The 19,832-nt window shown below is 44.4% G+C and overlaps 1 protein-coding gene across 2 annotated transcripts in view; it reads right to left on the bottom strand.

The window, feature by feature from the left end:
• The window catches only part of LOC139557244 (solute carrier organic anion transporter family member 4A1-like), a 61,072-nt gene extending 56,203 nt beyond the window's left edge, over positions 1–4,869 (bottom strand). For both annotated transcript variants that reach the window (XM_071371774.1, XM_071371776.1), the window contains exon 1: positions 4,497–4,869. The gene's annotated coding sequence lies outside the window, so the exon portion shown is untranslated. The remainder of the gene's footprint in view (positions 1–4,496) is intronic.
• Between the last annotated feature and the right edge of the window lie 14,963 nt (positions 4,870–19,832).

Here is a 19,832-nt window from a genome sequence, read left to right as displayed (position 1 = left end):
CACCACAGACAAATCCACTATAATTGAGAATTTCAATAAGCATTATTCTACGGCTGGCAATGCTTTCCACCTGGCTACCCCTACCCCGGTCAACAGCACTACACCCCCCACAGCTACTCGCCCAAGCCTTCCCCATTTCTGCTTCTCCCAAATCCAGTCAGCTGATGTTCTGAAAGAGCTGCAAAATCTGGACCCCTACAAATCAGTCGGGCTAGATAATCTGGACCCTTTCTTTCTAACATTATCTGCTGAAATTGTTGCCACCCCTATTACTAGCCTGTTCAACCTCTCTTTCGTGTCGTCTGAGATTCCCAAAGATTGGAAAGCAGCTGCGGTCATCCCCCTCTTCAAAGGGGGGGAGACTCTTGACCCAAACTGCTACAGACCTATATCTATCCTACCCTGCCTTTCTAAGGTCTTTGAAAGCCAAGACAACAAACAGATTACCGACCATTTCGAATCCCACCATACCTTCTCCGCTATGCAATCTGGTTTCAGAGCTGGTCATGGGTGCACCTCAGCCACGCTCAAGGTCCTAAACGTTATCCTAACCGCCATCGATAAGAAACAATACTGTGCAGCCGTATTCATTGACGTGGCCAAGGCTTTCGACTCTGCCAATCACCACATCCTCATCGGCAGACTCGACAGCCTTGGGTTCTCAAATGATTGCCTCGCCTGGTTCACCAACTACTTCTCTGATAGAGTTCAGTGTGTCAAATCGGAGGGTCTGTTGTCCGGGCCTCTGGCAGTCTCTATGGGGGTGCCACAGGGTTCAATTCTTGGACCGACTCTCTTCTCTGTATACATCAATGATGTCGCTCTTGCTGCTGGTGAGTCTCTGATCCACCTCTACGCAGACGACACCATTCTGTATACTTCTGGCCCTTCTTTGGACACTGTGTTAACAAGCCTCCAGGCGAGCTTCAATGCCATACAACTCTCCTTCCGTGGCCTCCAATTGCTCTTAAATACAAGTAAAACTAAATGCATGCTCTTCAACCGATCGCTGCCTGCACCTGCCCGCCTGTCCAACATCACTACTCTGGACGGCTCTGACAGAATATGTGGACAACTACAAATACCTAGGTGTCTGGTTAGACTGTAAACTCTCCTTCCAGACTCACATCAAACATCTCCAATCCAAAGTTAAATCTAGAATTGGCTTCCTATTCCGCAACAAAGCATCCTTCACTCATGCTGCCAAACATACCCTTGTAAAACTGACCATCCTACCAATCCTCGACTTCGGTGATGTCATTTACAAAATAGCCTCCAATACCCTACTCAATAAATTGGATGCAGTCTATCACAGTGCCATCCGTTTTGTCACCAAAGCCCCATATACTACCCACCACTGCGACCTGTACACTCTCGTTGGCTGGCCCTCGCTTTATACTCGTCCCCTAACCCACTGGCTCCAGGTCATCTACAAGACCCTGCTAGGTAAAGTCCCACCTTATCTCAGCTCGCTGGTCACCATAGCAGCACCCACCTTTAGCACACGCTCCAGCAGGTATATCTCTCTGGTCACCCACAAAACCAATTCTTCCTTTGGCCGCCTCTCCTTCCAGTTCTCTGCTGCCAATGACTGGAACGAACTACAAAAATCTCTGAAACTGGAAACACTTATCTCCCTCACTAGCTTTAATTAAGCACCAGCTGTCAGAGCAGCTCATAGATTACTGCACCTGTACATAGCCCATCTATAATTTAGCCCAAACAACTACCTCTTTCCCTACTGTATTTATTTATTTTGCTCCTTCGCACCCCATTATTTCTATCTCTACTTTGCACATTCTTCCACTGCAAATCAACCATTCCAGTGTTTTACTTGCTATATTGTATTTACTTCGCCACCATGGCCTTTTTTTGCCTTTACCTCCCTTATCTCACCTCACTTGCTCACATTGTATATAGACTTGTTTTTCTACTCCATGTGTAACTCTGTGTTGTTGTATGTGTCGAACTGCTTTGCTTTATCTTGGCCAGGTCGCAATTGAAAACGAGAACTTGTTCTCATCTTGCCTACCTGGTTAAATAAAGGTGAAATAAAATAAAACATAAAAAAAACATACTAACTTGACACACACACACACACACACACACACACACACACACACACACACACACACACACACACACACACACACACACACACACACACACACACACAGATAAGTGGTTTGTTTTGGTGGCTACCTCTCCTTATTGTGCCAAATGGAGCTCACTCAGGCAATATCCGTTTGCCAGGCTCAAATGGGGAGCAGGTGGCAGGGAGAGGGAGGAGGCTGAACCTCGCTAACCAGAACCAGGCTGGGGATGCCTAACCAGAGTCCAGACCGTATATGGTTCTCATTGCTATTGCATGGGCTTATGGCAGGCATGGTCGTGCATACACAGTATAACAAGAATATGAAGTATATAGGTCTTATTCTTTCCTTTGAACTTCTCACCAGCACACACACACACACACACACATTCAATCATAACATACGCACACACACACATGCATGCATACACACACACACACACACACACACACTTAGTTTTACACTACCTTATTCTATATGACCCTAACATGTATGGTCCTTGGATCAAAACATATTATGATTAACATCTATATAGTTTATTGGAACCACACCATAACACACAGAGGATAATCTCTCCATCCACATAGTGGCATATAGTAGGATTGGTCGGGGAGGGTATGGGGGGTCTGGGGACCGTGTTTGGTTTAAGACCTTCAACACGTTGCCCTCTGCAACCACTGCTGTCACTCAGTCAACAGGACAAATTTTTCATGTGGTTTTTAAAGTGAGTAGTGGCCTCCTGTGGGATGGGGGATGCACACCAGAGTCAATGGGCACTTAACAATGGACACATGGGAGACCCCTGTCAATTATGTATCAGGGACAAGGGATCAAGTGTTACTGAGAATCACTCTTAAAATAATGTTACAGGCATGGGGAAACAGAGAAGGGTTTTAAGTGTGTAAAACTGCCATGTATCAAGCCTGGTCTGGCAGTGGTTCAGTATTGAAATCAAATTCTCACAGAGACTGTTATAGTGTAATGACAATATATCCCCAGGCATACAAGATATAGGGGACGTTTCTTTGTTCTTCTTTTTTGTTGTCGACATTTCTGTTTTATTCAGTATGTTATAGGTTTATATGCAAATGCTGGTTACGAAAGGTTACAGACCATAGGATGCACATAATGTGTACCATGAGTAAGCATGAGGTTTATCTTTTAGTAGGTTGGTATGCATTCATTGGGCCAAAACCTATTTCACGTGCTTTTGTAAAAGAGCAGGTGCACAATGCAGGCACGCCACTCGCACACAGTAGCGTTTGGAGACTGCAGGGAGGACATTTTGCCATGTTGATTTAGCCTAAGTACGAGGAAGCAACACGAGAGACGCAAGTGTCACTTTTTGACCATAGAGACGCAGGTGTCACTGTTTGACCATAGAGACGCAGGTGCCACTGTTTGACCATAGAGACGCAGGTGTTACTGTTTGACCATTTTTTATAATAACCTGAGTGAATACAATAACATGCATGAAACTGTGTTGCGCGCTGCATGGCTTTGTTGCGCGACTGCATAGACAAAGGATGGGAGCATGATCGGAAACCCAGTAGGCCTATGCAGAAAAGACGTAGGTGTCTTATATTTAAACACCCTGCATGTCGACCGCTCATTGATCAGATATGTAGGCTATTCAGGCTACAACAGCGAGACTAAAAACAAATCGCTGCTGTGGCACTGTTATAACGGAATAATAATACCAGGCGAAATTATGCCACCAAGTTTAGTTTCGCCCTATATAATATCCATTGCGTTTTCTTCCATTGTTTTCCTCGGTGTCACGCCTCAACACTTCCTCTTGTCATGATGGGCAAATCCGGCAGCAAATTCATGCGCTAATAACCAAAAAAGTATTCGAGTGAATCCTCTCATACTCCTGTAAATAGAATATGTGCTAAGGCATATACCAATGGACAGGTAGCCAGTTAAATCCACCTAATTGTAAAATAATGGTCAATAATAATAATAATCAGTCGGTTATCAGCCCATCAGTCAGTATGATGACTGTATTGTATGAACTAACTAATTTACAGCCTATACAGAATGCCTTTGTAATGCTTCCTACGTAATGTAAAGGATTAAATAGGCTAGATACAACCAGATGTTGTTGATGCTGTACGACGCTTTTGTTTATCTATCAACCATCATTAAGCATGATGTGACTGAAGAACAGCAGTGCTTTAATCAGTTTAGGCTATGCAGAGTGTAAATACTGTATTAATGACTTGGCGTAAAACATGTGCGCCACTGGGTAACGGCATCCACGGTCTTTGGCTTTACAGTAATGACAGCCATAGACCACGAACATGCTGATGCTGGCCATCGGGATACAGAAGTCCTGAGAGTATCCCTAAACGGAACTGGAATGACTGATGTGTCGGATACAAAATGTAAAATACTTACATGTTAGTGTCCTTTTAGGTCGCTACCCGTTGTCTCGACCATGCCATTGGGCGGATGACCATTCCATTGGGTGGATGAAATAATGATTCAAATGTCTACATTGATACGTAACGACGTCCTTCCTTGTTTGTTGGTCCTCCCAGTTGGCGGCAGCGTCGGGTGATATTTCGATTAGATCGACAGTGTTATTGCGTTTTGGTACACAAGATGTAGCCTACATGAATTTCCAATAGAACAAGGCATTTGCCTTGCAGCATTGCGTTGCAGAGGCAGTGCGTTCTCTCTTACAAAAAAATATTGCTGTTTTGAAACTGCAGTAACTGCAGTCAACTGTGGTATTTTGGACGCAGTAATTGCAAAATATCTGCAGTACAATTGCTGTTTTACTGCAAAATTACTGCAGTAAAAGAAACGGTGTTATTTTGGACGCAGTATTAGCAGCACACTGCAGTTATACTGCACTCTAACAGCAGTTATACTGCACTCTGAATGCCATCTTTTTTCGTAAGGGGTGTGGTGCAAATGTAACCCAATAGTACTTTGTAACGAGAATAAAGGATAACTCACCGTGTACTTTGATACATTCGTTTTATTCTTCTATTTAACCAGGTTTCCATCCAACCATTTCATACGGATGAGTTACCTAACCTGATGCATGAAAAAAGTTAAAACCCAGCTGATGGAAACAGGATATGTCAGTACAATCTTATAAATGCAGAGAGACACTTTGTTTGTTCGTCATGGTGGGATCTTTTTGTTACTGTAAAATTAATTTCGCGAGAAATTGCGGTGGAAACGCTTTAATGTTGTGTTGTTGTTGCGACTTTGTACTTGAGGTAGTTAAGGTAGTCAAGCGCAGGAGAGCAGAGATGTCAGAGTAGCGTCTTTAATAGGCAAGTCCAAAAATGGGTCAGGTACAATACCAATAGACGCCCAAGACATAGGAACACACAGTCACTCACGGCAGGAGAAAAACAGCGCTCCTTACTTTTCCTACAAAACTGTACACACGTGAATAAACTGAGGAAAACCTCAACGAGCAACATGAAAATAATCCCGCACAAACCTAAGCGGGAAACAGGGGTAAATATACACACAGAAATGAAAGCAAATGAAAACCAGGGGTGAATGAACCAAAGACAAAACAAACGGAAAAAGAAAAATGGATCGGTGATGGCTAGTAGGCCGGCAAAGCCGACCGCGGAGCACCGCCCGAAGGAGGAACCACCTTCGGTGGAAGTCGTGACAGTTGTCCTCCCACTACGACTCAGGAAACCATACAGTTTATACTCCGCCACAGTGGACAGGTCATAATACCCATAAAACCAAGCTGTCAAACACGGAAATGGTTCCAATCATCTTTCCACCATACATTTTTTACATAGGGGATTTTACAAACACTTAAGTATGTGTTTGGTGTAGACTTACCCTGGCGTGACGTTTTGATAACCGTGGAATTCTCTCTCAGACAGGGTTAGTTTTATCAATATGTAAAACTCAATTTACTCCCCAAAATTTGAAATGCTAATTAGCAACAGGGAAGACCTCAGCAAGACAAAAAAAATCCTGTAGGAATCTCCTGCAAATCATCTCTAGCCGTCATTGTCAGCTACTGTTCATCAGCACGATCAGAGACCTTGTGCTGTATTGAAATTAATTGAATGAATTCCGTCTCCTTTCTCTTTCTAGCCATTGACTACACTTTAGCTAGCTAGTTAGGAGAGCAGTAGGTAAAACAATGATTTTGTATTACTTAGGTCTATTTCAGACCTTTTTGCATTTTTCAAGGATGAGCATGTGGCGAAGTGCAGCTATAGTGAGTGGCAACTTACCGGTTTGGTCAGGGCCAATATGAGGGTTAAAGTTTATCCTGTGTCGGTGAGTGTATCTATTAAGTTAAGTTTGAGCATCTTAGCAATACAATGTGTTCTATACAGCTGTCAACATTCTACAAGGAAAGAGACACTTAATCAATTATATAATCAGTAGCCCTTTCCTGCAGTCAAATTACCTCGTGGCCTCATGGGTAGAATGTTATGATAATTGAGAATTTCAATAAGCATTTTTCTACAGCTGGCCATGCTTTCCACCTGACTACCCCTACCCCGGTCAACAGCCCTGCACCTCCCACTGCAACTCACCCAAGCCTCCCCCATTTCTCCTTTACCCAAATTCAGATAGCTGGTGTTCTGAAAGAGCTGCAAAATGCGGACCCCTACAAATCAGCCGGGCTAGACGATCTGGACCCTCTCTTTCTAAAATTATCTGCCGAAATTGTTGCAACCCCTATTACTAGCCTGTTCAACCTCTCTTTCGTATCGTCTGAGATCCCCAAAGATTGGAAAGCTGCCGCGGTCATCCCCCTCTCCAAAGGGGGAGACACTCTAGACCCAAACTGCTACAGACCTATATCTATCCTACCCTGCCTTTCTTCGAAAACCAAGTTAACGAACAGATCACCGACCATTTCGAATCCCGCCGTAACTTCTCTGCTATGCAATCTGGTTTCAGAGCTGGTGCACCTCAGCCACGCTCAAGGTCCTAAACGATATCATAACTGCCATCGATAAGAGACAATACTGTGCAGCCGTATTCATCGACCTGGCCAAGGCTTTAGACTCTGTCAATCACCACATTCTTATCGGCAGACTCAACAGCCTTGGTTTCTCAAATAACTGCCTCGCCTGTTTCACCAACTACTTCTCTGATAGGATTCAGTGTGTCAAATCGGAGGACCTGTTGTCCAGACCTCTGGCAGTCTCTATGGGGGTGCCACAGGGTTCAATTCTCGGGCTGACTCTCTTCTCTGTATACATCAATGATGTCGCTCTTGCTGCTGGTGATTCTCTGATCCACCTCCACGCAGACGACACCGTTCTGTATACTTCTGGCCCTACTTTGGACGCTGTGCTAACTAACCTCCAGACGAGCTTCAATGCCATGCAACTCTCCTTCCGTGGCCTCCAACTGCTCTTCTTGTGGGCAGGGGCAGCATTTTCACTTTCGGATAAATAGCATGCCAAAATTCAACTGCCTGCTACTCATCCCCAGAATATAAGATATGCATATTATTAGTAGATTTGGATAGAAAACACTCTGAAGTTTCTAAAACTGTTTGAATCATGTCTGTGAGAATAACAGAACTTAGGTAGCAGGCAAAACCCTGATGACAAACCATTCAGAATGTTTTTGATGTCACTGTCTTTTCAATGGGGTTTCTTAGAGACACCAGATTTCTAATGGACTTGCTTGCAGTTCCTACCGCTTCCACTGGATGTCACCAGTCCTTGGAAATCGGTTGAGGTTGTTCCTTTGTGTTATGAAGAAGTAGGGCTATCGTAAATGAGGGTCACATGAAGTAAGTTTTTTGAGAGAGGCACGTTACGAAAAAAGTTGCGTCAGTTTGTTTTCTTTTTGTATTGAACACAGATCATCCCGTCTTCAAATTGATCGATTATTAACGTTTAAAAATACCTAATGTTGTATTACAAAAGTAGTTTGAAATGTTTTGGTAAAGTTGACATATTTTGTAGTGAAGTGGCGAAAGTTGGAAGCTGTGTTTTTCTGGATGAAACGGTCCAAATAAATGTACATTTTGGATATATATCGACAGAATTAATCGAACAAAAGGACCATTTGTGATGTTTATGGGACATATTGGAGTGCCAACAAAATAATTTCGTCAAAGGTAAGGCATGATTTGAGTTTTATTTCTGCGTTTTGTGTCGTGCTTGCAGTGTTGAAATATGCTTCTCTCTTTGTTTACTGTTGTGCTATCATCAGATAATAGCATCTTATGCTTTCGCCGAAAAGCCTTTTTGAAATCTGACATGTTGGCTGGATTCACAACGAGTGTAGCTTTAATTTGGTATCTTACATGTGTGATTTAATGAAAGTTTGATTTTTATATCATTTTATTTGATTATGGCGCGCTGTATTTTCCCTGGCTATTGGCCGGTGGGACGATTGCGTCCCACCTGCCCCAGAGAGGTTAAATGCAAGTAAAACTAAATGCATGCTCTTCAACCGGTGGCTGCCCACACCTGCCCGCCCGTCCAGCATCACTATTCTGGACGGTTCCGACCTAGAATATGTGGACAACTACAGATACCTAGGTGTCTGGTTAGACTGTAAACTCTCCTTCCAGACCCACATTAAGCATCTCCAATCCAAAATGAAATTTAGAATCGGCTTCCTATTTCGCAACAAAGCATCCTTCACTCATGCTGCCAAACATACCCTCGTAAAACTGACTATCCTACCGATCCTTGGCTTCGGCGATGTCATTTACAAAATAGGCTCCAACACTCTACTCAACAAATTGGATGCAGTCTATCACAGTGCCATTCGTTTTGTCACCAAAGCCCCATATACTACCCACCACTGCGACCTGTATGCTCTCGTTGGCTGGCCCTCGCTTCATACCCGTCGCCAAACCCACTGGCTCCAGGTCATCTACAAGCCTTTGCTAGGTAAAACCCCACCTTATCTCAGTTCAATGATCACCATAGCAGCAGCCACCTGTAGCACGCGCTCCAGCAGGTATATTTCACTGGTCATCCCCAAAGCCAATTCCTCCTTTGTCTGCCTTTTATTCCAGTTCTCTGCTGCCATTGACTGGAACAAACTGCAAAAATCGCTGAAGCTGGAGACTCTTATCTCCCTCACTAACTTCAAGCACCAGCTGTCAGAGCAGCTCACAGATCATTGCACCTGTACATAGCCCATCTGTAAATAGCCCATCCAACTACCTCATCCCCATACTGTATATATTTATTTATTTTGCTCCTTTGCACCCCAGTATCTCTACTTGCACATTCATCTTCTGCACATCTATCACTCCAGTGTTTAATTACTATATTGTAATTTCCTCACCATTATGGTTTATTTTATTGCCTTACCTCCCTTATCTTACCTCATTTGCACACACTGTATATATACTTGTTTTTATTTGATTTATTATTGACTGTAAGTTTGTTTATTCCATGTGTCGAACTGCTTTGCTTTATCTTGGCCAGGTCGCAGTTGTAAATGAGAACTTGTTCTCAACTAGCCTACCTGGTTAAATAAAGGTGAAATAAAATAAACATATCTCTCCCTATCCCAGTCTGTTGTTTCCACTTGCTTCCTGTACCTAAGAAAGCAAAGGTAACTGAACTAAATGACTATTGCCCCATAGCACTCACTTCTGTCATCATGAAGTGTTATGAGAAGCTAGTTAAGGATCATATCACCTCCATCTTACCCGACACACTAGACCCACTGCAATTTGCATACGGCCCCAATAGATCCATGGATGATGCAATTACCATCGCACTGCACACTGCCCTATCCCATCTGGACAAGAGGAATACCTATGTAAGAAAGCTGTTCATTGACTACAGCTCAGCATTCAACATCACAGTACCCTCCATGAACATCATTAAGCTAGGCGTCCTGGGTCTGAACCCCGCCCTGTGCAATTGGGTCCTGGACATCCTGATGGGCTGCCCCCAGGTGGTGAAGGAAGGCAACAACAGCTCCGCTACGCTGATCCTCAACACAGGGGCCCCACAAGGTTGTGTGGTCAGCCCCCTCCTGTACTCACTCATTTAGTTGGTGGTAGGCCTGATTACCAACAGCAACAAGACAGCCTACAGGGAGGAGGTAAGGGCCCTGGCAGAGTGGTGCCAGGATAATAACCTCTCCCTCAACGTCAACAAAATAAAGGAGCTGATCGCGGACTTCAGGAGACAGCAGAGGTAGCACGCCCGCATCCACATTGACGGGGTTGCAGATGAGAAGGTGAAAAACGTCAAGTTCCTCTGTGTACACATCACTGACAATATGAAATGGTCCACCCACACAGACAGTGTGGTGAAGAAGGCGCAACAGTGCTTCTTCAACCTCAGGTGGCTTAAGAAATTTGGCTCACAAAGACACGGAGATTGGAACCAAAAATCTCAAATTTGGACCCATCAGACCAAAGGACAGATGTCCACCGGTCTAATGTCCATTGCTCGTGTTTCTTGGCCGAAGCAAGTCTCTTCTTCTTATTGGTGTCCTTTAGTAGTGGTTTCTTTGCAGCAATTCCACCATGAAAACATGATTTACACAGTCTCTTCTGAACAGTTGATGTTGAGATTTGTCTGTTACTTGAACTCTGTGAAGCATTTATTTGGGCTGCAATTTCTGAGGCTGGTAACTCTTATGAACTTATTCTCTGCATTAGAGTTAACTCTGGGTCTTCCTTTCCTGTGGAGAGCCAGTTTCATCATAGCCCTTGATGGATTTTGCAACTGCACTTGAAAAAACTTTCAAAGTTCTTGAAATTGACTGACCTTCCTGTCTTAAAGTATTGATGGACTGTCTATTCTCTTTGCTTATTTGAGCTTTTCTTGCCATAATATGGACTTGGTATTTTAACAAATAGGGCTATCTTCTGTATACCACCCCTACCTTGTCACAACACAACTGATTGGCTCAAACACACTAAGGAAAGAAATTAAACAAATTAACTTTTAACATGGCACAGCTGTTAATTGAAATGCATTCCAGATGACTACCTGTCATCAAGGCAAAGGGTGGCTACTTTGAAGAATCTCAACAACAGAAATGGTTTAATCCTTTTTTGGTTACTACATAATTCCATATGTGTAATTTCATAGTTATGATGTCTTCAATATTATTCTATAATGTAGAAATTAGAAAAAATAAAGAAAAACCCTGGAATGAGTAGGTGTATTCAAACTTTTGACTGGTACTGTATATACTGCGGACTCCGACATTGCTCATCTTAATATTTCTATGTTTCTTAATTCCAGTCTTTTACTTTTTAGATTTGTGTGTATTGTTGTGTGTTGTTGGATATTACTTCACTGTTGGAGCTAGGAACATGAGCATTTCGCTACACCCGCAATAACATCTGCTAAATCTGTGTATGAGACCAATAGAATTTGATTTGATTTGATCCTCATAAGTATAGCCTTGCAGCCTTTTTTGGCGGTTCACAATATCAACCGTATGGATATGGAATGCGAGTGGAGGAAGTCAGCCGTGCCCAACCAGTTGCAGTCAGGGCAGGACCTGTACCCAGCCGAAGAATACAACCCTCTGTCCCGAGCGCCCACAGAGGAGGATCTTCAGTGGCTAAGGAACCATCTCCGGGGCAGGTTCAGTGGAATAGCATGTCTCCTTGAACCTGACCCAGAACTACTGAGAGTGGCGTTGATCATGCGCTGCTTCTCGTGGTGGTGAGCCTGATGTTCGGCATGTCACGCCTCATGTCTAAAACATGGGGAAAAGTGGACATAAAGTAACAATTTAAACACATCTACAAATTCAATGTTTTACACAATATTTTATCATATGTGATGAGTTACTGACCTTTCCGTCCGCAGGCTCGATGTGCTGTACTCCACAACTGGACGCTCGCACACACTCGCACACACTGACACAGGATGTCCATGCACCGGATGGTCTGAGTGATATACTCCTGTTGGACTGGAAAACAAAGAGACATTTGGTCAGTGGTAGATCTTTTTCAATTCTTTATTACCATCGTTATCTGGACAGAAAACACGTTGTTTATCAAACCCCCTTTGGACAATGTGACAAGTGGTCCCTCAACACCCAATCCTCATGCCTCATTGTTTGCTCTTGTTTCCCAATCAACAGTCTGGATATTCCTCTTCTGTCATGATGGATGAATGACCTTTCCTGGTAAATACAGGGCCATTTCTCTTTCCCACCGGAAAAAGGCAGCTGCAGACACGAGTGTTATCAGTGGGTTTCCGGTCCGCCCATGTTAAAGATTTTGTTTTAAACTTTTACTAGCTAGCTAAGTTGATTACTAAAATGATAACATTTCTATTAAAATACCATAACCCCTATACAACAGCTATACAACTGTACTCCTGATTCTAATTCTCAAGAGAAAAGAGAAAACCCTCAGCCGTGAGGTCACTGAGGAGGACCAACAGTGATAGGGGGATCGTCTGAAAGGGACTGACATACAAGGATTTTGGGCACTGGCCAGCAGACCACAATTTCTATTAGCCTAGGTAAAATTCAGGTGCTAAATCTGTGCCATGCGATGTTAGTGAAGGCAACGTTTCACTTCTGTGCCAAGCTAGTTTGGCACATTTTCGACTAGCCATTTTAATGCTGTGTCAGGCTTGTTTGGCACTTTATCTACTAGCCCAGTCTGAAAACTATTAGCCTCAGGCAAGCTTAGTTTCCATCCCTGCTGACACGTATAACTGACTTCACATGAACTCACCTTTCGTGTTGTCACACTTTTCCACGTGGTGACATGCTAGCTAATGTTTGTCCACCAGGGCAGTGATGTTTAGCTAGCTAGTCACGTTAGCTCATTGTTCGTGTAGTCAGACTTTTCTCCACCCCACGGGTGGTGTCATGCTAGCTAGTCCACCAGGGCAGGGATATTTAACATTAGCTAGTTAGCACTAACTGCTAATGTTAGTCACATTCGCTAGCATGTCACCGCCTGTCGGGAAAGTCCAACTACACCACGTGAGATACTGTGCAACGTTAGCCAGCTAATGTTATCTAATGCAGCAAACTAGCCAACCAAGGTGCCTAACTAGCTAGCCCACCAGGCAGTATTTAGCAAGCTATATCCCTGCCCTGGTTAGCTAACATTAGCTAGCATTTCAAAAGTATGACTATTTTATTTTTATTTCACCTTTATTTAACCAGGTGGGCTAGTTGAGAACAAGTTCTCATTTACAACTGCGACCTGGCCAAGATAAAGCAAAGCAGTGTGACACAGACAACAACACAGAGTTACACATGGAATAAACAATAAACAAGTCAATGACACAGTAGAAAAAAAAGAAAGCAGTGTGTGCAAAAGGCATGAGGAGGTAGGCAATAAATAGGCCATAGGAGCGAATAATTACAATTTAGCAGATTAACACTGGAGTGATAAATGAGCAGATGATGATGTGCAAGTAGAGATACTGGTGTACAAAAGAGCAGAAAAGTAAATAAAAACAATATGGGGATGCGGTAGGTAGATTGGGTGGGCTATTTACAGATGGACTATATACAGCTGCAGCGATCGGTCAGCAGCTCAGATAGCTGATGTTTAAAGTTGGTGAGGGAAATAAGTCTCCAACTTCAGCGATTTTTGCAATTCGTTCCAGTCACTGGCAGCAGAGAACTAGAAGGAAAGGCGGCCAAATGAGGTGTTGGCTTTGGGAATGATCAGTGAGATATACCTGCTGGAACGTGTGCTACGGGTGGGTGTTGTTATCGTGACCAGTGAACTGAGATAAGGCGGAGCTTTACCTAGCATAGACTTACAGATGACCTGGAGCCAGTGGGCCTGGCGACAAATATGTAGCGAGGGCCAGCTGACTAGAGCATACAGGTCGCAGTGGTGGGTGGTATAAGGTGATTTGGTAACAAAACTGATGGCACTGTGATAGACTGCATCCAGTTTGCTGAGTAGAGTATTGGAAGCTATTTTGTAGAAGACATCGCCGAAGTCGAGGATCGGTAGGATAGTCAGTTTTACTAGGGTAAGTTTGGCGGCGTGAGTGAAGGATGCTTTGTTGCGAAATAGAAAGACATTCTAGATTTGATTTTGGATTGGAGATGTTTAATATGAGTCCGGAAGGAGAATTTACAGTCTAACCAGACACCTAGGTATTTATAGTTGTTCACATATTCTAGGTCGGAACCGTCCAGGGTGGTGATGCTAGTCGGGCGGGCGGGTGCGGGCAGCGAGCGGTTGAAGAGCATGCATTTAGTTTTACTAGCGTTTAAGAGCAGTTGGAGGCCACGGAAGGAGTGTTGTATAGCATTGAAGCTCGTTTGGAGGTTAGTTAGCACAGTGTCCATGGAAGTGCCAGAAGTATACAGAATGGTGTCGTCTGCGTAGAAGTGTATCAGGGAATCGCCCGCAGCAAGAGCGACATTATTGATATATACAGAGAAAAGAGTCGGCCTGAGAATTGAACCCTGTGGTACACCCATAGAGACTGCCAGAGGTCCAGACAACATGCCCTTCGATTTGACACACTGAACTCTGTCTGCAAAGTAGTTGGTGAACCAGGCGAGGCAGTCTTTAGAAAAACCAAGGCTGTTGAGTCTGCCAATAAGAATAAGGTGATTGACAGAGTCTAAAGCCTTGGCCAGGTCGATGAAGACGGCTGCACAGTACTGTCTTTTATCGATGGCGGTTATGATATCGTTCAGTACCTTGAGCTTGGCTGAGGTGCACCCGTGACCGGCTTGGAAACCGGATTGCACAGCGGAGAAGGTACGGTGGGATTCAAAATGGTCAGTGATCTGTTTATTAACTTGGCTTTCGAAGACTAGATAGGCAGGGCAGGATGGATATAGGTCTGTAACAGTTTGGGACTAGGGTGTCACCCCATTTGAAGAGGGGGATGACTGCGGCAGCTTTCCAATCTTTAGGGATCTCGGACGATACGAAAGAGAAGTTGAACAGGCTGGTAATAGGGGTTGCAACAATGGCGGCAGATAGTTTTAGAAAGAGAGGGTTTGCGATTATCATGGATTTAACGGTATTGGATGGTGAGGAAAATACTTTTATAGAATGACCAGGCATCCTCGACTGATGGGATGAGGTCAATATCCTTCCAGGATACCCGGGCCAGGTCGATTAGAAAGGCCTGCTCGCAGAAGTGTTTAAGGGAGCGTTTGACAGTGATGAGGGGTGGTCGTTTGACCGCGGACCCATAGCGGATACAGGCAATGAGGCAGTGATCGCTGAGATCCTGATTGAAAACAGCAGAGGTATATTTGGACGGCAAGTTGGTCAGGATAATGTCTATGAGGGTGCCCATGTTTACGGATTTAGGGTTGTACCTGGTGGGTTCCTTGATGATTTGTGTGAGATTGAGAGCATCTAGCTTAGATTGTAGGACTGCCGGGGTGTTAAGCATATCCCAGGTTAGGTCACCTAACAGTACAAACTCTGAAGCTAGATGGGGGGCGATCAATTCACAAATGGTGTCCAGGGCACAGCTGGGAGCGGAGGGGGGTCGATAGCTGGCGGCAACAGTGAGACTTATTTCTGGAGAGATTCATTTTTAAAATTAGAAGTTCGACCTGTTTGGGTATAGACCTGGAAAGTATGACAGAACTTTGCAGGCTATCTCTGCAGTAGATTGCAACTCCTCCTGGGTATGGAAATCTCCAGATTTTTGGTGGCCTTCCTAAACCAGGATTCAGACATGGCAAGGACATCAGGGTTCGCGGAGTGTGCTAAAGCAGTGAGTAAAACAAACTTAGGGAGGAGGCTTCAGATGTTAACGTGCATGAAACCAAGGCTTTTTCGATCACAGAAGTCAACAAATGAGGGTGCCTGGGGACACGCAGGGTCTGGGTTTACCTCCACATCACCTGAGGTACAGAGGAGGAGTAGGATGAGGGTACGGCTAAAGGCTATCAAAACTGGTTGCCTACAGCGTTGGGGACAAAGAATAAAAGGAGCAGATTTCTGGGCATCATAGAATAGATTCAGAGCATAATGTGCAGACAGGGGTATGGTGGGGTGCGGGTACAGCGGAGGTAAGCCCAGGCACTGAGTGATGATAAGAGAGGTTGTATCTCTGGACATGCTGGTTATAATAGGTGAGGTCACCGCATGTGTGGGAGGTGGGACAAAGGAGGTATCAGAGGTATGATGAGTGGAACTAGGGGCTCCATTGTAAACTAAAACAATAATAACTAACCTAAACAACAGTATACAAGGCATATTGACATTTGAGACAGACATACAGCGAGGCATAACGTTGTCACAGGTGTTGATTGGGAGAGCTAGCTAAGACAACAACGGGTAAGACAACAGCTAATCAGCTAAAACAACAACAACAGGTAAAATGGCGATGAATGGGCAGAGAGGGTCGGTTAACTACACACAGAGCCTGAGTTCGCGGCTGGAGCCGACAGATAAACAAAAAATAAACAGAATGGAGTACCGTGATTAATGGACAGTCCAGCAGGCATCAGCTATGTACATAGGGTCCAGGGGGCAGCAATAGATGGAACAGGGAAGCCGCGGAGTAGTTGCTACTACGCTAGCACGCAGGCGACACGTTTAAAGTTAGTAGCCCGGGGCTAGTAGAAGCGTCTGCTCCGACGGAGGCCGGTTGAAGGCACAGCGGATGGAGTATTCGTCGGCAGACCAGTCGTGGTGGTGCGGCGGGGCGCCGTGTCGACAAAGGATCCAAGCCAGATGGCGAAAGAGGTATTGTAGTTGTAGTAATTTACTTTGCTAGCCGGGAGATGCGCCTTGCTCACGGCTAACTGGTGCTAGCTCCGGGGCAGGGGCGTTAGCCACTATAGCCACTCGGTAGCAGCGGTGATCCGGTGCCAAAGTCAGAGCTTACGGCAAGGATCCGGTGGAGTAGTGGGTTCTAGCCATGTTTGGGTGGAGTACGGGTGAACAACTGAGTAGGCCGGGAGGTGGGCCTCAGGGATAGCTTCGGTACTGGGTAACTCGGTGGGTGCTAGCTAGCTGTGAAGATAAGGAGTAAAAAGTACACGAGAAGACGAACAAAACACGTCTGCACTGCTACGCCGTCTTGGCTATATGTTGAAAACTGAGACAGGAGACTAGTACTTACTACTTCAACTGAACACAAGCAATTCTCAAGATTAAGGTTAAAGAGTAAACCACACACTAACCTTTCCCTGACCCATGACCCTTTATGATACAGTGAGAAAGACTACACAAACTGTGAACTGAAGTTAAATAGTTGGCTAGCTCACAAAAGACTTGTCAATAATAAAAGGTCACAACAGTCATTATGTTAACCTATGCTGGTTTTCTTTTTACTTATTAGGAGAGTAACGTGCGTTATACACTTAGCCACCGACTGTAGTTATCTAGCTAATTTAAAAAAACATCTAGCTAACCACAGATATTTGACCTAACCAAAATAGCTTGTTAGCAGCTAGCAAACATGGCTTACCTTATCACACAGCTCCAGCAATGCCTCTCGCTTACAGAGGTCGCGCTTATCGGAGTAGTGGTTACAATTCAGTACACAGCACAGAACCATCCTTGCTTTGGATTGACGGAGAGACCTAAGGTGTCTTGTTTTGCACGCTTTGTACAAAATAATCAAATGCAGTACTACAGGATATTTCTTAACGTAGCTCTTTATTAGCTAGCTATAACTGGCATGTTCACGTATCGTCAACCAGGATCAAACTGACCATCACCTAACCATTTGGGTGGTCTTAACCAATCATAGCACAGTATGATATGGCGGTAAAATGCATCCAATTATAATTCAGTATGTTTACACATATGAATATTACATCCCCCCTTCTTTTAAAACAAAAAAAAAATGTTTACATATTCAAAGCATTTCTTTTGAAAACATGCTCTGCAGTTTGAACTCAAGGTAAGTAACCATTTATATTGCATACTATACCAACTGAATCAACATAGACTCTGAAACAATAATCCAACATACTGTTACTTTTCAAACAAGGGATTCTCAGCAACTCAGCTTTCACTGTAGAAATAACATCTTAACATTTCAAACAAATACAATACCAAAGCATTTCAAGTGAACTTTCAATAACAAGTTTACAGTCTGGAGCTCTTTTAGGGCAGCGATCCGCCTACACCCTTTGACATTTCACAGGTCTAGGACAGCTCTGGGCTTGACCTCTCTTCCTGACCTTGTGCGATATGATGCTGAGCATGCTTCTGTGTCAGTCAACAGTTCTTGTGGTGTTGCAGGTAAGTATGGTGTATGTTGTGCTGTGTGTGTGTGTGTTTAGTCCATCACGTTTTCTTTCAGGGGAACAGTTAATCTCATCAGTGTGTTGTTCTTTTGTGTTCAGTAGGTGACGACGATTGGGGCGGTACACCGCTCCTTCTGCGGTGCGGACGTGATATGCACGTTCAGTGTCAGCTGGCTGGATGACGACTGCTGGCTTCCAGAGGCCATGCTCTTGGATTCTAACTGACTCTCCGTCGATCAGTAGTGGCAGTGGTCTAGCTGACCTGTCGTAGTATCGCTTTTGTTGTTGTTGTCTCTGTGCACGTTTTTCATGCATTTCCTTGTAGCTGACGACCTCAGGTTGTAGCTGCTGGTTGGTGCTGGGAAGGATTGAGCGAAGTCTGCGGCTCATCAACAGCTGGGCTGGTGATTTGAAGTTGTCAACTGGAGTGTTGCGGTATTCAAGGAGACTGAGGTAGGGGTCTCTCGTCTGCTTTTGCTTTATCCATGAGTGATTTAGCAATCTGCACTGATTTTACAGCAAGGCCATTACTTTGAAGGTAATGCGGGCTTGTGGTGACAGGGATACAGTGAGGTAACATTGGCTCTTTGGTGTTTGAGGGGCGTCGTTCAAGACATATGGCGCATTTCCATGCCCATGTGTCCAGCATGGATCTTTGTCAAAATCTCTTCTCTGAGACTGGTAGGAATAATGATTTTCTCTCCTTTGAAAATTATTCTGTTGATCTGTGATAGTTCATCACGATGGTTCCAGAATTCTGAGACGCTCTGAGGGCATTTTCTCCTCTCCTCAGGCCATCCATCCTGTATGACTTTCCTCAGCTGTGCGAGTTGTGAGTCCTTTTCTGTTTCTGCTTGGATCTCCTTCAGTTTTGTGTCACTAACTGGTAAGTTGTTGTACACAGTGTGCACTTGCATGTCCATTCCTTCACTGAGGCTGCTGTCCTTATAGGTAAGAAACTTCCTGGAGAGCGTGTCTGCGACAGGGATGTCTTTGCCTGGACGGTGAGTGATTGTGAAGTCGTATTTTTGTAGTTGAAGGATCATTCTCTGTAGCCTTGGCGGGCTGCGGCTAGTGGTTTCCTCATAATTGACTCAAGGGGCTTGTGGTCGGATTCCACAATGACTTGTCGTCCATATATGTACTGATGGAAACGTTTACATCCAAACAGAATGGCGTAGAGCTCCTTTTCAATTTAAGCGTAGTTGATTTCACAGTCTGTGAGGCTTTCCTTCTTGCAGTAGCACTGCACCTAGTCCATACTTCGACGCGTCCACTTGGAGTCTGAGCTCTTTGTCGGGGCCGTAGTAGGCAAATATTGGTCCTGGTTCTCTCGTGATCAAGTCTTTCACATTCTGGAAAGCAATGTCGTGTTGCTTGTCCCAGAGAAACTCACTGGACTGCTTTAGCAGTTGACGCAGGGGTGCATTAGCATTGGAGAGGCTGGGTGCGAACTTGGCTAAGTAGTTGACCATGCCAAGCACTGTTTCCAGCTCTGCACGGTTCTTTGGTGGCTCCATTTCTTTTATGGCTGAGATCTTCTGTGGATCTGGCTTGATTCCAGTCGCTGTGAGAAGATGTCCGAAGTAGCTGACC

This window comes from Salvelinus alpinus, chromosome 28 (assembly GCF_045679555.1).
Source record: "Salvelinus alpinus chromosome 28, SLU_Salpinus.1, whole genome shotgun sequence".
Classification (NCBI taxonomy): Eukaryota; Metazoa; Chordata; class Actinopteri; order Salmoniformes; family Salmonidae; genus Salvelinus; species Salvelinus alpinus.
This window is presented reverse-complemented; position numbering and strand designations above follow the sequence as displayed.